The sequence below is a fragment of the Rhinopithecus roxellana genome, chromosome 2 (assembly GCF_007565055.1).
Source record: "Rhinopithecus roxellana isolate Shanxi Qingling chromosome 2, ASM756505v1, whole genome shotgun sequence".
In the NCBI taxonomy this organism is placed as follows: domain Eukaryota; kingdom Metazoa; phylum Chordata; class Mammalia; order Primates; family Cercopithecidae; genus Rhinopithecus; species Rhinopithecus roxellana.
The window spans coordinates 16,907,221-16,926,159 of record NC_044550.1 but is presented as its reverse complement, the minus strand read 5'-3'; the positions used below and the strand labels follow the sequence as shown (position 1 = coordinate 16,926,159).

At 33.5% G+C, this 18,939-nt stretch overlaps 1 long non-coding RNA gene across 1 annotated transcript; it reads left to right on the top strand.

The window, feature by feature from the left end:
• The first annotated feature begins 903 nt into the window (after positions 1-903).
• Positions 904-8,059, top strand: LOC115893856. The gene is made up of 3 exons (XR_004053875.1): positions 904-974; positions 3,397-3,647; positions 8,019-8,059. It is a non-coding gene; the product is annotated as an uncharacterized LOC115893856 (long non-coding RNA).
• The last annotated feature ends 10,880 nt before the right edge of the window (positions 8,060-18,939 follow it).

The window sequence follows — 18,939 nt, the reverse complement described above, 5'->3', positions numbered from 1 at the left end:
TATATGAGGCTTTCTGGCAGTGACATCTAGTACTTGACAGATGGGCAGCTCTGGATCACATAGTTGCTAGAACAGTGTCTCCTCCCTTCTTCCTGGTTGCATGGGCATTGCTCCATTAGCTGTCATCTCCTTTCAGGGTACCTTTATTTTGAACAATGGCAAGCATTTGGGACATGATTAACTGTGGTTGTAGGATTAGGGATAAAGAATTGAGGTGTTCCGTGAGTTGGTAAGGAGGGCCCATTGGAGTATAAATATCCTGGTCTCTCATACTAATAAGGATGTATGCAACAAGGTACTGGCATTTCTTCTAACCCTAGTATCTTAGTGATATCAGTTTAATTTCTGTTCCAGCTAGGTAACAGAAGATGTGGGAATGGAAGAAAATGGAGGAAACCCAGAGAAAGAAATAAAAGGATATAAGCTATGGTGTATGTAAAACCTTGAGAAGAGAATGTAGTTTTAGTCGTTTATCGTGATTTAAAATAATAACGTTTACTATTTACCAAGTATGCAAATTACCATGGCTGAAATTTTGTGGGAAGTAAATTTGTATGCAGAACAATGCAAAGATATTCAAGCACCAACATAAATAGTCAAATTCACGGGGACAGGCAGGTAAAATGGGGAGTCGGTAGAGGTAGCATGGTGACAATATCACCAGGATGAATACTATTAAAAGTGTTTGATTTTGTTTACCATATTGATTTTTAAAATTGTCATTTCTACTGTGGCAGAAAAATCCACCCTTGAAAGACATTTCGCAACTTATGGGACTGATTTAGTATCCAAATTTAACCCCTATATCTTCTAGTTCCAATACCTTCTTTCCCTTTGGGGAATGGTTTGTAGTGGTATGGGTATGTTCATTTGCCCATAATCCCTTGTCACACTCTCAATTTCAGGTAAGACATGCACTGCAACTTACAACTATGAAGCAATCTAACTGGTCCCAGTTACATGCTTTAAATCAGGTAAATATACACAGATGTGATCAGATAACACTGACATGTTGAATATTTGGGACATCTGAGTCATTAATTGAGATTCCCTATTCCACTAATGCATTATAAAAATATAAGACTTATTGTCTAAATAAAAGTAGGCTATCCAAATAGAGATTATAATCATCTATTGAAAATTTCATGATCAGTACACTATTAAGTGGCATGTGTTCACTACAAAGCTGACAAATGCACCCTTTCAATATATGATCGAGATCTTTAAGTTTGGCTTTATGCAGTGTTTTTTTTTTTTTGTTTGTTTTGTTTTGTTTTTTCTTGTTAACTTATGTTCATCACTTTCAGGATAGAACTTAACAGTTTATCCTCTGTTTATTCAGGTAGAATGTGGAGGTCGTTCCCACTCCATATTCTTCTGTAAGACTTTTCACACTTACAGTGCTATCCAGTTTCTCCAACAGCTTGACTTGCTCTGCAATAAACATAAATGCTGCTTCTTTTTCTTACCACTATTATCATAGGGATATCTGCAGATATTTTTGACATTTTCAACATTTTGACATTTCAACCATAGAGCAGAGAATAAGCAAAAAATAATAATTAATAATAATAATAATACACGTAGATCTTGGTCCCCTGGGAACCTTGTGGGGAACCTGCCATAAGCATGTGCAGCCTACACACATGCCATTTGATTACCCTTTGTGGGCATGCTTGCATGGAAGAATATGGGTGTATGCTGAAAGGATATATCAGCTGAAAAGGACTGGGAAGGTCTTTTGTCCCTTGGGACACTGAGTAAACTGTATGGTGTGCACCTGTGTTTTTGACTGTGAATGATTATATGAAGTTAGATGTGGAATTTTCATTTGTGGTGTCACATCCACACTCAAAGTTTTGGATATTGGAGCATTTTTGATTTCAAATTTTTGGATTAGGAATAATCAACTTGTATATAACATTTGATCAACTTTGACCAATATATATGTATAGCATGTCTCTTTTAGACTTCATGTATATTTTAGCACATTTCAGCAGAGTCAAGAGCATACTGCACATAGTGCTATATCCTAGTTTTTGATTACCCTTTACTTTTAAACAAGTCCTTATATCATTAAAAGTCTCAAAACATAATTTTATGCTTATATACTATTGCAATTATATTTGTCCACTATGATTTATTTAATAGTCATAGGATTTTTTTCTAACACTTCATTGTTTTAAATAACACTATCCTAAATATCTTCCTTCTTTTCTTTATTTGCTCATTCATCAGATTTCTATTAAATGGTTTTTCTGTGTCAGGTACTGTGTACCAGCCACTATGCTAGGCCTTGAAGTTATCAAAGTGAGTAAGTGGAGAAGATAGGCTATAAAAACAAATAATTATGATAAAGTATAATAAATGCTAATATAAAATATTAATACAAATATGTGTTTATATTTCTGATCACTAACTAAGTTTATATTATAGAAAGAGAATTATTGGGCCAATGTGGATAAGAATTTTGAAGGCTATAGGTATGTGGTACCAAACTGCTTTCCAGAATTATTCCATCAATTTATGAACACATAGGCAATGTGTTAATATATTTCTCACCACTATCAGCATATAATTAATATTCTATAAATGCTTGCCAATTTGGTAAATAGAAATGATATTTTATAATTGACCTATATCACATTTCCTTTGTTACTGGCAAAGCTAAACTTTTTCATATACTAATCAGCTTTTTCTATGTCTTTCTTTTGTGAACCATTAGTCCAGTTTCTTTGCATATTATCTCATTGAAGCATTAGTGTTTTTATTATCATTATGTATGTTTTCTTTATTAATTTATTAACCTTTTTGTGATGTAGTTTTAGTAAATACTCACTCTTATTGTGCGTGCACTTCAATTTATATTTTTGACATCCATTAAATTTTAAAATTTTAAATGGTTAATTTAATATTTAATTTTATGATTTTCCCATATACAATTATATATTTATATATTTATATTTGTAAATATATATTTGTAAATGTATATAATTATATATATATTTACAAACATTAGGTTGAAGGACATATTTTAAATGCTTTTCTTACATGTATTTTTTTTCAGTTGTAAAAACATGGCTACTCATTTAGGCCTCTGTAAGATATAGAAGGCTTATTTATAAGTTAGCAAGATAAAGAGGGCTTAATGATAAAAATTAGTACTGGAATAGATCAACATAGACATCAGGATTTCAGGAAGCTCTAGCAATATTTTCACGATCTTCCCCTGGTAGAATCTTATTTATTTCTAGGTTTTAGTTCCCCCTTATAACTTTGACTCGTCATAGTCCCTCATGGCTTACTTAGATTTAATTCAGTCTTTTTCTCTTTACATATACTTTCAATATCAGATCCTATTGCTAACTGGCCATTGGCCTATGTTTCTCTATTTAGATTTCAAAGAGTATGGTCATGTTAATCTTTATATACGAGGCTTCAGTGCAGATTCTTGGTCAACATATGGATTTGCTGTCCATTAGTTGGAATCCTCTCTTTGGGTGACTGGCTGGAGCAAGGAGGAAAGAAGTGGTGGTGTCAGTGAGTCAAGTTGAACAACAGTTGTCATTGGCTGGCCAGTATCTCTCAGAATGAAATATGGATATTGGAGTCCTGTGACTGACCTTGCTGTGAAAAAGCTGTTGCAGGTAAGAATGTAATTAGGCATTCGGGAGCTTATAGTACTAACCTTTGCTCTGCTGCCAACTAGCTCTGGATTCTTATACTAATGTCTTAACCTCCCTTAAGGCATAGTTGGCTCAGGTGATGAGTGTGATGGTTTTGTAGTCTTTAAGGTCCATTCCAATACCAAAATATCTTATATGTAATATTTGTAATAATTCTTCTAAAATATGTAATAATTCTTATATGTAATATTTGATGATTTAACAAAGAGGTAAGGTAGTTCTCTCTGCTCTGTAAAGCTTCTGGCTTTGATGAGTAATCAGAGAGTATTGCCATCACTTAGCTGTGAACTAAATGAAGTAATGTATTTCAGAACACTTAAGACCTGATGTATTTTAAAGAGCTAACATCCAAGAGAAACATGTGCAGAGTTGACAGTCCTTGGTTGATTACAAGGCAGTTGAGTTAATAATGTTGTACGAGCAACCTATTTTTATTTTAGTTATTTATTTTGAACTCAATACTAAAATTGTCTAACTTGCAAATACCATCTTAAATTAAAAAATTAATAATATCAACAGAAAACCTTTTAAGGACTAGGTTATCATTTGAGGTTATTAATGCTAGCTTTACATAAAAACAACTGCCTAATTTCACTAACTTAGCAAAATTACTGTTCATTTATGGGTAATACCACAGTTTATATATTTAATGGAAGGCTTTTTGCATGACAGTTGAGGAATCCTGGCTTTTTTCATGTCGTGTCACTGCTGTCTCCTAGGCCTCCTTCAAATTCCCACATAGGCTTCTTTGCTTTTAATTGGCAATAGGCAAACAGCAAGTGAGGGGGGACTCTTGGCCAATCCTGGAAGAAGATATGAAATACTTCCACTCCTATTCTTTGACAGAGCACAGAAATATGGCTCTGTCCAAATCACAAGGGAGGCTGGAATATGTAATCTTCCAGTGTAGCAAGAGAAGGATGCAGGGTTGCTAACATCTACACAGTCTTTGCCATAATTGGCAAAATGTGAAATATATACTGAAATGAAAAATCAAGGAACCAAATAAAATAAAATTTTCTATTTTATCTGACTGAATCAATAATAGTTAAATTGTCAAAACAAATTTTCATACAGAAATACAACAATTAAGATAGTTTTGGGTAAGTCTTATTAATCACAAAAAAGTCAATAAAGTTTATATCAAATAATTATATTTAGCAGCAGATTTTGGTGTTATTTTTCCCAAAGTAAATTATTTTTTCATTTATTCTTTACAACTGAATTTTCAGTTTCAGGCAAATTAAGGTAACAAATGACTCAGTAGAACACTAAGAATTTTTACATAATATTACTTTTGTACACAGATATCAGTCACATTTTCAAAGATTCTTTTCTTAGTTTCACATAAGAAACCTAACAATAAACTATTTCTTTTATCTTCTAGATTCACTGAAAGGCCCACACTAAATGAATCATGACATTCCTCAAGTCTGATTTCCCCCCTTTCTTCTCCTTATACTCATCTTCCATTCACTCTCCTGTATAAATTATTCTTCCTTGTTTCTATTTTCCTCTTCTGCCTTTATAAATATTTTGAAGATTTTCAGTAAACTCAGTAACATCTTTTCCTTCAGATATATTTCTGTTCCCAGTACTGTTGTGACGTTACTATCGGTTATACTTGCCCAATAATTCAGAGTATATTGAAAACTAGAACTTTCATTAGTGTTAATTAGACAACCTATACACATTCTTTCACTCACAGAAAATATTGTTGCTTGAACACAGGAGTATGTTCTAAGCAGATTCAGTTGTGTCATGTTCTGCCATGTTAACCAACAACAACAACAAAAAGTGACTAAAATTCTACTAATTTGAAATGATTTTGATTTTTTACAGTGTTTTATTTTCTGACTGACAGACCAATATACGTATTAAATTCCTTTGTATTCCGAGATACAACTGTTTGGGTTCTGAAGACAACATTCTTTTACTTCAAATGCTTGACATAGTGCTTTCCTTGAGCTGGATAGCCTAGAAATAGTAGCTTGTATCTCTTTTTTCTTCAGACACAACCATCACCTTGTTTCAAAAGTAAAATATAAAGCTGCTTTTCCGTTAGCATGGTTAGAAATTAATTTACCGATAGATAGTCTTGCTTAAGTTCTCCTCATTCTGTCACAATAAATCATCAACTATTTCAAAGAATGTTACTATTAAAATATTTAAAAAATAATAATGGTTGTTGTGGATACTGCTAAGTGCTCTACATTGTGGAATAGTGTATTATTGTAAGACTAGCAACCTTTAACCCTATTAAGACTCTATTTGGAAAACATACTATAAAATTTGCATTTCATTATGAGTTGTAAAATTCTGGATAATATTATCAGATAGTTTATAATGGAGTAATTTTGAATTGAACTTTTTTTTTTTTTTAGACAGAGTCTCGCTCTGTTGCTCAGGCTGGAGTGCAGTGGCAAGATCTCGGCTCACTGCCAACCTCTGCTTCCTGGGTTCAAGTGATTCGCCTGCTTCAGCCTCTCCAGTAGCTGGGACTACAGGCACATACCGCCACACCTGGCTAATTTTTTTGTATTTTTAGTACAGATGGGGTTTCGCCATGTTGGCCAGGCTGTTCTCGAACTCTTGATCTCAGGTGATCCTCCTGCCTTGTCCTCCCAAAGTGCTGGGATTGCAGGCATGAGACACCATGCCCAGCCTTGAATTGAACTTTTGGTGAAAGAAAATATCAGTATAAAATTTACAAAGTTTTGTTATACCAGTAAATAAATCCACTGGCTTATTTCCTCTTCAATTTAAAATCAGTAATGTAATGATTTTTACAAAGGACTCACACTAAATGAACACCTACTAAGAAGCATTGTTTATCATGCCTATAAGATCAGAGGCAATAATATACACATCACCACCATATTGTTATATGTAGTATGTATAAATAAGTACGGACAGCCATATGATGAAATGCTAATTAACCAATAAATAATAATTGGTAAATTGGCTTGCTAATGTGGGAAATATACAATATATCTATAATATAGAGAGTAATTACAGGTGATTATTTCTTTGTAGTTTTCTGTATTTTCATGATTTCCGTTTTAACTATGTCACATGTTTGTAATAACACAAAATGATAAGTGTAGTTGGAAAACATACCTAGTCACAGAAATGGTATAAATATAAATAAGTATAATACTTTAAAGAGCTACAGATCTATTAAAGTGTACTGTTTCAGAGACTTTAGGCTAAGTGCTATGGATGCATTATCACTACCCTCAAGAAGCCTGTTGATTTGTGGCTAAAATGTTAGGGTAATTCAAAGAAGGACAGATTATTTTTGTTAGTATCCCAGACACCAGGTTCTTTTGAAACCAGAAAGCCGGGAAGGTCGTAATGCACTTAAAAAACCTCAACTCCCTGTAAATGACATCAAAGAAACATCTGAAAAGTATTATAACTGGAGAAAAAGACTCAATTTGAGAATTTAGAAAATGATTAGACTAATAGAAAACCCATTTTTCTGTATCATAAATATAATGCTTGAAGAAGAAAATGAGGCAACTGGTACTATTTCAAAGACTTGTTTTAAATAATGGAAGTTTATAGTTAATAAATACTGATTTTCTCCTACACTTTAATATAGTATATTCTCTTGGATATAGACCATTCATTATAGGGCATGTTCCCATGTTTCCAATTTCATTAGAAGCAAAGAGGACTTCCTATGTTCTATGGCTGTACCAGGTCAAGGTGGTAGAGGCTGGAGCAGTGTTAGCTGTCATTGTTCTCCCTTGTTGGTGATGTAGACTAGGTGAAGGTTTCTTCTTTAGTGGCCACTGGACGGTTGGGAATGTGAATGAAGGACTGTCAACTTTTGGTGCAATAGTAGAATATTAACTTGGAATTTCTAAGTTTTAAAAACAAAATCAGTTATCACAGAAGAGTAAAAGGGGATATATAGCTCATCCCCTGTTATCCTAATTTATTATCCAGTGGGCAGGAATTTATGTAAAATTATAATTTTATAGTTTCATGAGGACCTAGAAACTTCTATTTCCTGCCTAAAAATAGACTCCTGCATGTCTTCTATGGCAAAGGTTTTTAAAAATGGCAATTAAACATCAATTAAAGTGATTCAAGATTGTGAAATGACTGACTTAGAAACAATATTAGTTCATACAACTGGGATGCTAGCTTACCCAAAGACAGAGCCATGGCATCTATGATTTTCAAGTTCAGTGATTCAATAAAATAGATTTCATTTACTTGGTAATTTTAAAAAGTTTAATTGTTTTGTTGTGTATAGACTTTTACAATATTTTGTTGCTTCTCTCAGTGATATGACCTGAATTTATCTTTTTCATGTAGATGCATAATCAATTTAATTTCCAGATGAAAATGGATAGTCTTTTGGATTTTCCGCCTAACATACAGGTTGGTAAATTTTCTGTCAGAGCATATGAGGATCAGTATAAACTTCTAAGTGTTGTAGTGTGAATAAGAAGTGACTCATTTGCTTTTAAACTAAACTCTTTCTAATTGGACTTGTTCTCTATGTTTTTTAAGGTCTACAATGAACCATCCAATAATGATGCTTCAATATGAGCTTCATACAGGTTATAGTCTTCAGAAGGGATAGTAATATATGGTTGCAGGTAGAAAGAAAAGGACCTGCCAAATTATACTAGAAGCCCTGTGTTTCTAGCAGAAAGAAAGGAAAGAAAAAGTTAGCACAAAAAATAAACTGGAACATGTGATGGTAGTTGGTCAAAAATTTAACAGTAGCACAGACATGGTATGAGAAAACACTTATGAGTAATTGGGTGTTCAAACATTTGGCTAAAGATCAACATAGAGAAGCAATCTGATTAGACATTTTACTATCAGTATGACAGCAAACAAATGTTCTTACCAAACACTCTTTTTAGCATTGCAGAATTGATATATCCTATATTGTCCATTTTAGGTTATGCTTACTGTATTTGAGTGTGTGTGTGTGTGTGTGTGTGTGTGTGTGTGTGTGTGTGTGTGTGTATTGTAAGGTAGATTATATAGATAGGTGGATAGTTAGATAAATAAATAGAGCAGTAGATAAATAGTTAGATAAAAAATCAGGCTGTAAAGTTGGCGACATTGAGACAGGACTCCAGCACACTGGTCTGGGCAATGATTTCTTGAGTAAGACCTCAACAGTGCAGGCAACCCAGGCAAAAATGGACAAATGGGATCACATCAAGCTAAAAAACTTCTACACAGCAAACGAAATGATCAATAAGCAAAGAGACAACTTACAGAGTGGGAGAAAATATTTGCAAACTACCCATCTGGAAAAGAATTAATAACCAGACTATATAAATAACTCAAACAAATCAATAATGATAAAAACAAATAATATGATTAAAAAATGAGCAAAAGATCTGAATAGACATTTCTCAAAATGAGACACAAATGGTTTCCTTTTCCTCATTGAACATTTTTTCATGATAAACATGTCGGGAAATGGTGAACAGGTATATGAAAAAATGTTCAACATCATTAGTCATCAGATGAAAATCAAAACTACAATGAAATATTATCTCACATTGGTTAAAATGGCTTTTATTAATAGACAAAAAATAATGAATGCCAGCAAGTCGGGGGACCTTTAGTGATCTAGTGTTCAGTAGCATAAGAGGGCAACTATAGTCAACAATAATTTATTGCATATTTTAAGATAACTAAACTAGTGGATTTGGAATATTTTTAACACAAAGAAATGATAAATGCTTGAGGTGATGGATATATCAGTTATCCAGATTTGATAATTACACATTGTATGCTTACATCAAAATAGTACATGTACCCCATAAATTTGTGTAACTCTTATGTATTTATAACAATTAAATATTTTTTGAGTTAAAAATATTTTTTATATTTAAGACTAAGCAGAATAACTATCATTTTTTCTGGGTTTCTAGAAGGGTCTCCCTGCAAAATCAAATGATATTCCTAATTTTTTAAGTTCTAAAAATTTATGTTTTAGTGATTTATTTCTCAGACCTAATATTCTTTTATCCTAGAAATTTCACACCTCACTGTAAATCAATTTGCTCTAAGTTTTTTCTGCTTTGCACATCCAGTTAATTCTCATGAAGTGCCCTTTCCCTTACCCCTGTCTCCCACACCCAATGTTTCTAGACCTGGTTCAAATGTGTTTTTCAATTCAAAACCTTCCCTGAACTATCTAAATGAAGTCGATAACTTACTTCTTTGATTGTGTTTATACAGAGTATTTAACCCTAATTATTGTGTTCATCACATTAAATTGTATTTATTTTGTACCTTTCTCTCCGTTAGACTGTGAATTAAGGATATACCTTCTGCCTTATGTGTCTTGATAACTCTAGCATCTGGTATTTGGTCTTACAAATTGTTCATTGAATGAATACACGATAAAATGAGTTCATGTTGGCAGTGAAGGGGGAAGCTTTAAACCCTGAATGTCTGAGGGAGAATTCAAGGGGAGCGAGTTGAAGGAGAAAGATACCACTGTGTACACTGAGATGGAATTCACTTACTTAGAATTTAGAGCTGACCCTTTGTGCCAGCAACAACCTAAGCTGAGCTTCATGTACCTAAAGCCAGGTCCTGGATTTGCAACTGGGGCTGCTGTTTGCAAAGCCCATGGGAGATTTTGACCCTTAGAGTCCTCTGAAAGCCTTTTCTTAGGAGCTTTTTCGCTTGTTATAACCACCTATTATGATCTATCTCTTGTGGTAATTTCACAGAAGTCTTCACCAAATTGTTTGTTCTATTAATCCTGGAAGAATTTTTTTTTTCCTGGACAAATAGATGGTTTCAAAATATTGAGGAGCTAAAAGAAAGAGCGTTGCATGTAAGAGAAGGAAAATTACATTTTAGACATATAGATCTGAATGGAGAGGTAATTTACAGCAGTTCTTCAATTTAACATCAGTCAATGTCAATAGATACAACTGTGCTGTCATATTGAGATGATCAAGGTAAAAGTTTCAGAGTGGATTTAAAAATGGGTATTTGTAAACATATGAAAATAAATCTGACATAATTTTTTTCTGTTGGAATACTTCATCTGGAATTAAAAACCTACCTGAGAGAGAGAAGTAATTGCAAACCTGTTTAAGTATAATTTATAAATGGACTCTGGAGAACTAGAAAGCAGTTCAAGATGAGTGTTAGGATTGTCCTTCATCCTCAAAGAAGACGTTGTGAAGCTGTAAACTACTTCACAACATTTGTATGAAATAAAGGCACAGAAAGTCTCATGATGCTGTGTCTTACTTGTCTACCCCTATTTATTCATAGAATGCATTAGTTGGGCCCCTTAATTATTTCATATCTACTTACTGCCTATATAAGTCATATTGAAGAATTTTATCCTTACATTTTGGATTTTCTTATTTGCAATTTAGACAAGTGTATTATTCCACAGAGTAATACATGTGTGCAAATTTAGTAATAGATTTATGAAAATTGGCCTCCCCAGCAAAATAGAAGTTAGGAATTATTGCAAACACTTTTGCCCATGACACTGAGCTAGGTACATAGAATCCTGTGGAAATGAATTAGTTTGTAATAGCCAAAAACAGAGTGTTGAAGAAGATACAGCAATAATGTTGATCTTAGTTATAAGGGTAAAATAAGATCACTGGAAAAACCTCTCCCAGTTTTTGACAAATTAATGAGTATGGCTGTCTTTTTCCCCTTAATATAATTCTGTAGATGTGACACAAATGCTAGTCTGGTTGATTCTAAGAAACAAAAAATGAAATACTGAGTACTCTTACAAAGACATAAGCTGATTCATCATATATATATGGAGGGAAGAACAATTTACACATGTAAAGAACTGGCTGCAAAAACAGCAGGAACTTGGAAAAGAACTTTTAAGTTGTAATTTCTGCCTTTCTTCACATTGCCCTGCGAGAATTATTTCCTACAGTAAGGAGAAAAAACAGTAGCACCAACCCAGCATCAGTGACAAATGGAGGAAACAGCAGAAAGGCACTCCAACCTAGCTGGGTTGGAGGGTGAATAACAACAGGTTCCCAGATATTTTGGGTGGATCCTGATGATTTTCTCTTCTCCATCCTCCCTATCAGGACTAGTGAGGAGAAAACAAGAGTCCTCAAAGTACATAATTGCTTACTGTGGGGCGGTGAGCACAGAGAGTGATTCTGTACAGATTGCAAAGTTAGAAAATCTTTCAGACTTGAGGTGGATTCCTTCACCTTATACCAGATAAAAGAGAATTGTGGAACAGAAACTCAAAATAAATATAAATAAAATCTTAAAATAAATATAAGTAACAATTAAATATTCTCAAAGAGATAAGGGAGAAAAATGGAAAAGATGAGTAGAATAATACATTTTGAAAAAATAAAAAATAACTCAATAGATAAATTAAAATAGAATAAATACAATTGGGTAACAAACTAATGAGTTTGAAGATTAAGTAGAAGAAATTTTTAAAATGTCACAAGAAAAAGATAAAGAAAAAGAAGAAAAAACATAATTTTGGAGAGAGGAAGGATGGATATATAATTGTTAACCTCCACATTGAAGGTGTTCCAGGAAACTATATTTTTAAAAAATGAAAGAGAGGAAATATTTGGAGAAATAGTGGCCTAACATTTGTAAGAATTAAAAAAGAAAAATGTTGCAAAGTTTCATAGTGCCAAACCTTTTAGATGATTTAAAAAGACAATACAAACATATTAAAGTGAATTTTAAAACATCAAACTTAAAGAAGAGATTATTAAAGTTTTCTAATAGAACACAGAGTATTTATTTTAAAAAAAGAAATGAAACACTAATATAATTATTGTTAATGTTATATGCATAATAGAGGAGAATAACATTTTTCAAGAGTCATAACAAAGGGACTTTAAATCTGAAATATTATATGCAACTAACAATAATTTACATGCAAAGGAAACATACTTACATATTCTCAGGCAAACAAGAACTCAGAAGTTTCATCAAGCAAATGACTCTTTTGAAAATACTTTCAGGTAGCACAATGGTAAGTTGAAACTAGAAAAATCTATGAAATCTGTGAAATATACAGGTAAGAAAACAGCATAGTAAATTTTCTTGTTGCTAAAGCAAACCTAAAATCTATAAAAGATCTATAAAGCTCAGAGTTAAAAATGTAGAAAATGCAAACGTGGTGGCAGGGGAGAAGAAAATAAGAGACAAGGTAGAGAGAGATGATATGAATATGGATAAGCTAAGAAATAGGTAGAAGAAAAAATTAATGTAGATATGCATCATTGTTTTACTGGTAACCAAACAAGAAGAAACTTCTTGTATGAAATTGAATGGAAAGTATGACAGGCAAATTAAACTAATACATAGAAAATATGCAATAAAAAATCAAATATAAAGAAAGAAATGAATCCTAGTAACAATCACAATAAATGTAAATGTATTAAACTCACTGACAAAAGACAGAGACCTTCAGAATGGATTAGAAGAAACATTATCCAACAAAATATAAAATACAAAAGAAAACTTCAAAGAAAAGATGATAAAAGTTGAGAATAAAGGTAAAACTTTCAATTACAAATATTGCTGGATTAGTTTAAAACAACAAGTGTCTCACTGAGGACAACTATAAGAAGGGCAAAATTTTGACATTATTTTTATGCACATTGAAGAGTTTATGAGACCAGGCCAAAATTAAAGGGAACCAAGAAAAAATAAACAAGTATGAAAGCAATTTTGACTATTATCTGGCAAATTGCAACTATGCCTCTTCTTTGAGAATGGTACTTTTCTATGGGGGTCTTTAATCCACATATACAGAAATCTAGAAGTCCCTGAGAATTTACTCCTTCCACACAGCCCTTGACCAATGTCCCATAGAAATAGGAGTACAGCAAGTTGGCTTCTTTGCCTTGGGCAACTCTGAGGTTAACTTACTCCAGCATTCTCCTGCAAGATCAGGCCAAAGCTATATTTGCAGGACTTTATCTGAGACTGCACCCTGGTATGACTTTCTTCTCTTCCCCCTTCTGCTTTCCATGCTACCTTGCTGATCTCTACAGAGAGTATTGCCTTTCTAAATCACCTGTCCATGAATCCTTGCTTCAGGGTCTGCTTCTGGGAAAACTGACCTAAGATACCATCTCTCATACTGTCCCTTCCTCATTTTTTCTAGTTTTTATTTTTTATTTTTAATGTAGTACTCCAATGACATGTGTACTAAGAATTTTATGTTATTCTGTATGTATTTTAACTTCTCTTTAATATTTTCCAACTACTTGTGTTTACATGTTACATTATGGACAATTTCTTCAGCACTGAGTCCAGTCATTACATTTCCCATTAACTGTATTTAATTTGCTGTTTACTCATCCATTGAAATTTTTTACTTCAGTTACACATATCTTATTTCCAGAAGTTCCATTTGGCTCTTTTGCAATATGATTTGCATTTGTATAGTTTTACTCTTTTATAATGCTTTATATATATCTTTTATTTATTTAGACAGATTGAAATATAATTTTATATTCTAAAGTCTTTCTGTCATCTGTTGTTTCTGTTGGATTCTATCAAGTGATTTATTGTGGGTATTATTTTATAAATTTTGACTGTAAATTCATGTTTCTTGGAACTTTATCTGTAGAAATCCTTTGAAGCCTGGATGGAATGTGTATTCCCTCAAAGATAGGGAATGTGTATTCCCTCAAAGATGCCTAGGTTTATCTGAGATCCCTGAAGAAACTATTTGGGACCACTTTAAATAGATTGTTGGATTTAGGTTTGTTAGGCCACTAGGTCAATGTGGATTCAGTGTACAAATCAGCATAAGGAGTATTCTTTGGCTATGAATGTTCAGGTGAGATACTTTGTCTGAATTTAGCACAAAAATCATAGCAAATAATTTCCTTCTCTTGTGCTATGGGGTGGATTTATTTCTGGTACACCCCATACACAGGGTAGAGTCATTTAGGGTCCCAGCATTTTGGATGGTATGTCCCACTGGATTTATCACTTTGGTGAGCCATAGGCTTTGTCTTCTTGCCTTCTGTCCTGTGGGACAGAAAAAAAAATGGAAACTAAGATTCGATAGACTAACTACATAGTCTAAAGTCAAAATAATTTCAGTGCTTTCTTAACTTTCTAAATAAGAATTTTAATTTAATTTTTGACCTCAAAAAGTTCTGTCCTGAGAGAGCAAGGGTGTAGTTATTAGATTTAAGAAATATATTTTTACTTAAATATAAAAATATATTTAAGTTACAATATATTTTTAAGTTAAAATATTTTTATATTATTTTAATATAAATTTTATATTTTATTTAATATAAAAATATATTTTTATATTTATTTAATTTTACATATTTATTTTATTTTATATTTATTTAAATGTATGTATTAAAACACACATTAAATGTATCAACACATATTTAGATATGTATAACACATGACATTGGGAAAACACATGTGTATTTCCCCCAGTGTCAAGTAAAGGCCATGTTTGCTGATATGCCATACATTTATTTGTTTGTTTGTTTGTTTGTTTGTTTATTCATTGGAGAGGTTATGGGGGGTTGTCCATGCATATTAAATATGCTGCTGACTTAAAATCCTATTATCCAGAAAGCAGCATAATTCAGTCTAGTCCGTTTAAATTTGATAAAAATTATATGTATTAAACAATAATGATCAACATCAATGAACAGACTTAACAGGAAAGACAAATGTCAGTTAATACTCTCGTTTTGTGAACAAGTATTTGTATAATTTACCACAATAAATTATATTCATGGCTTTTTAGTGAACACTATATAACAGAGAATGCCAGTGAATATCAATAATAACAACAATATTGGAGCCTATTATCAACTCAGCTAAAAGCAAAATAAAGAATGAGTACGATCGTTATGGAATCAGGAACATATTCAGGGAAAAGTTAGAGGAAATAGCACTAAGTTGTCATACTTTACTTCAAAAAATGAAAAAAAAAAGCATTTTATTTTCTTCCTTACACAAGGAGAAGGACTAACAATTTTCCTTAAGGATAAGGGGAAAAAACCTTTCTACCTTTTATCCTCTGATCAGGACCTCTCATTCTAGATGGAATAAAATATACCTCACCCTCAGAATCAATCATTGTAAATGGAGGAGTTATGGAGGCACATACAGCTTTAAATGAAATAAAATTGAGTTTATATGAAATTAGCGATAACCACTATATAAGTAAGATAATTTTTATTGATTTCTTCAATTTGTTAGTTGAGATTTTAGGATAAGGGATTGTCACAGGTAGAATCATATCACATAAAATGATGAAAGTAATAGACAACAATCCCTGTGAAAAAGCTTTAGAATTCCTCATAGCTGCAATAGAGTCACTGAAAAGGATTTATGGTACTTGTATAGTTAGAAGTATTTCCATTTTTCTATTATTTTCTAATATTAATGCTACCAAGCATCATTTTTATTAATACCCATGACTTGCTCTGGGTATTCAAAAATATTTTACTCCTCAAATTACATTGAAAAAGTAACTGTTAATTCACTTTTTTTTTTTTTTTTTTTTTTGAGATGGAGTCTGGCTCTATCGCCCAGGCTGGAGTGCAATGGTGTGATTGCTCACTGAAACCTCTGCCTCCCGGGTTGAAGTGATTCTTCTGCCTCAGTCTCCCGAGTAGCTGGGATTACAGGCGTGCATCACCATGGTCAGCTAATTTTTGTATTTTTAGTAGAGATGGGGTTTCACCATGCTGGTCAGGATGGTCTCGAACTCCTGACCTCATGATCTGCCTGCCTCGTTCTCCCAAAGTGCTGGAGTTACAGGCATGAGCCACTGCGCCTGGCCTAATTCATTTTTAAATAGTCACAAGCATATATAATTGGAAATCAGATCAGCAAGAAATAACCAGTAGACAACAGAGTTGATATAAAGTGCAGATCAACCTACTGTTCTAATTTTTATTCATTCATTCATTCATTCATTCATTCATTCATTTACTTTTTCATTTATTCTATTCATTTCATACTTTATTAATTATTAACTAGTTTTTATGTATCAGAAATTATGTGGGGCTTATGAGGTTTTTTTTCTCATTTTTTTATTATACTTTAAGTTCTAGGGTACATGTGCATACCGTGCAGGTTTGTTACATATGTATATTTGTACCATGTTGGTGTGCTGCACCCATCAACTCGTCAGCACCCATCAATTCATCATTTATATCATGTATAACTCCCCAATGCAATCCCTCCCCCCTCCCCCCTCCCCATGATAGGCCCCAGTGTGTGATGTTCCCCTTCCCGAGTCCAAGTGATCTCATTGTTCAGTTCCCACCTATGAGTGAGAACATGCGGTGTTTGGTTTTCTCTTCTTGTGATAGTTTGCTAAGAATGATGGTTTCCAGCTGCATCCATGTCCCTACAAAGGACGCAAACGCATCCTTTTTTACGGCTGCATAGTATTCCATGGTGTATATGTGCCACATTTTCTTAATCCAGTCTGTCACAGATGGACATTTGGGTTGATTCCAAGTCTTTGCTATTGTGAATAGTGCCGCGATAAACATATGTGTGCATGTGTCTTTGTAGTAGAATAATTTATAATCCTTTGGGTATATACCCAGTAGTGGGATGGCTGGGTCATATGATACATCTAGTTCTAGATCCTTGAGGAATTGCCATACTGTTTTCCATAATGGTTTAACTAGTTTACAATCCCACCAACAGTGTAAAAGTTTTCCTATTTCTCCACATCCTCTCCAACAACTGTTGTTTCCTGATTTTTTAATGATTGCCATTCTAACTGGTGTGAGATGGTATCTCATTGTGGTTTTGATTTGCATTTCTCTGATGGCGAGTGATGATGAGCATTTTTTCATGTGTCTGTTGGCTGTATGAATGTCTTCTTTTGAGAAATGTCTGTTCATATCCTTTGCCCACTTTTTGATGGGGTTGTTTGTTTTTTTCTTGTATATTTGTTTGAGTTCTTTGTATATTCTGGATATTAGCCATTTGTCAGATGAGTAGATTGCAAAAATTTTCTCCCATTCTGGAGGTTGCCTGTTCACTCTGATGGTAGTTTCTTTTGCTGTGCAGAAGCTCTTTAGTTTAATGAGATCCCATTTGTCAATTGTGGCTTTTGCTGTCGTTGCTTTTGGTGTTTTAGACATGAAGTCCTTGCCCATGCCTATGTCCTGAATGGTACTACCTAGATTTTCCTCTAGGGTTTTTATGGTATTAGGTCTAACATTTAAGTCTCTAATCCATCTTGAATTAATCTTCGTATAAGGAGTAAGGAAAGGATCCAGGTTCAGCTTTCTACTTATGGCTAGCCAATTTTCCCAGCACCATTTATTAAATAGGGAATCCTTTCCCCATTTCTTGTTTCTCTCAGGTCTGTCAAAGATCAGATGGCTGTAGATGTGTGGTATTACTTCTGAGGACTCTGTTCTGTTCCATTGGTCTATAGCTCTGTTTTGGTACCAGTACCATGCTGTTTTGGTTCCTGTAGCCTTGTAGTATAGTTTGAAGTCAGGTAGCGTGACGCCTCCAGCTTTGTCCTTTTGACTTAGGATTGTCTTGGCAATGCGGGCTCTTTTTTGGTTCCATATGAACTTTAAAGCAGTTTTTTCCAATTCTGTGAAGAAACTCATTGGTAGCTTGATGGGGATGGCATTGAATCTATAAATAACCTTGGGCACTATGGCCATTTTCACGATACTGATTCTTCCTATACATGAGCATGGTATGTTCTTCCATTTGTTTGTGTCCTCTTTGATTTCACTGAGCAGTGGTTTGTAGTTCTCCTTGAAGAGGTCCTTTACATCCCTTGTAAGTTGGATTCCTAGGTATTTTATTCTCTTTGAAGCAATTGTGAATGGAAGTTCATTCCTGAATTGGCTCTCTGCTTGTCTGTTACTGGTGTATAAGAATGCTTGTGATTTTTGCACATTAATTTTGTATCCTGAGACTTTGCTGAAGTTGCTTATCAGCTTAAGGAGATTTTGGGCTGAGACAATGGCGTTTTCTAAATATACAATCATGTCATCTGCAAACAGGGACAATTTGACTTCTTCTTTTCCTAATTGAATACCCTTGATTTCTTTCTCTTGCCTGATTGCCCTAACCAGAACTTCCAACACTATGTTGAATAGGAGTGGTGAGAGAGGGCATCCCTGTCTTATACCAGTTTTCAAAGGGAATTTTTCCAGTTTTTGCCCATTCAGTATGATATTAGCTGTGGGTTTGTCATAAATAGCTCTTATTATTTTGAGGTACGTTCCAT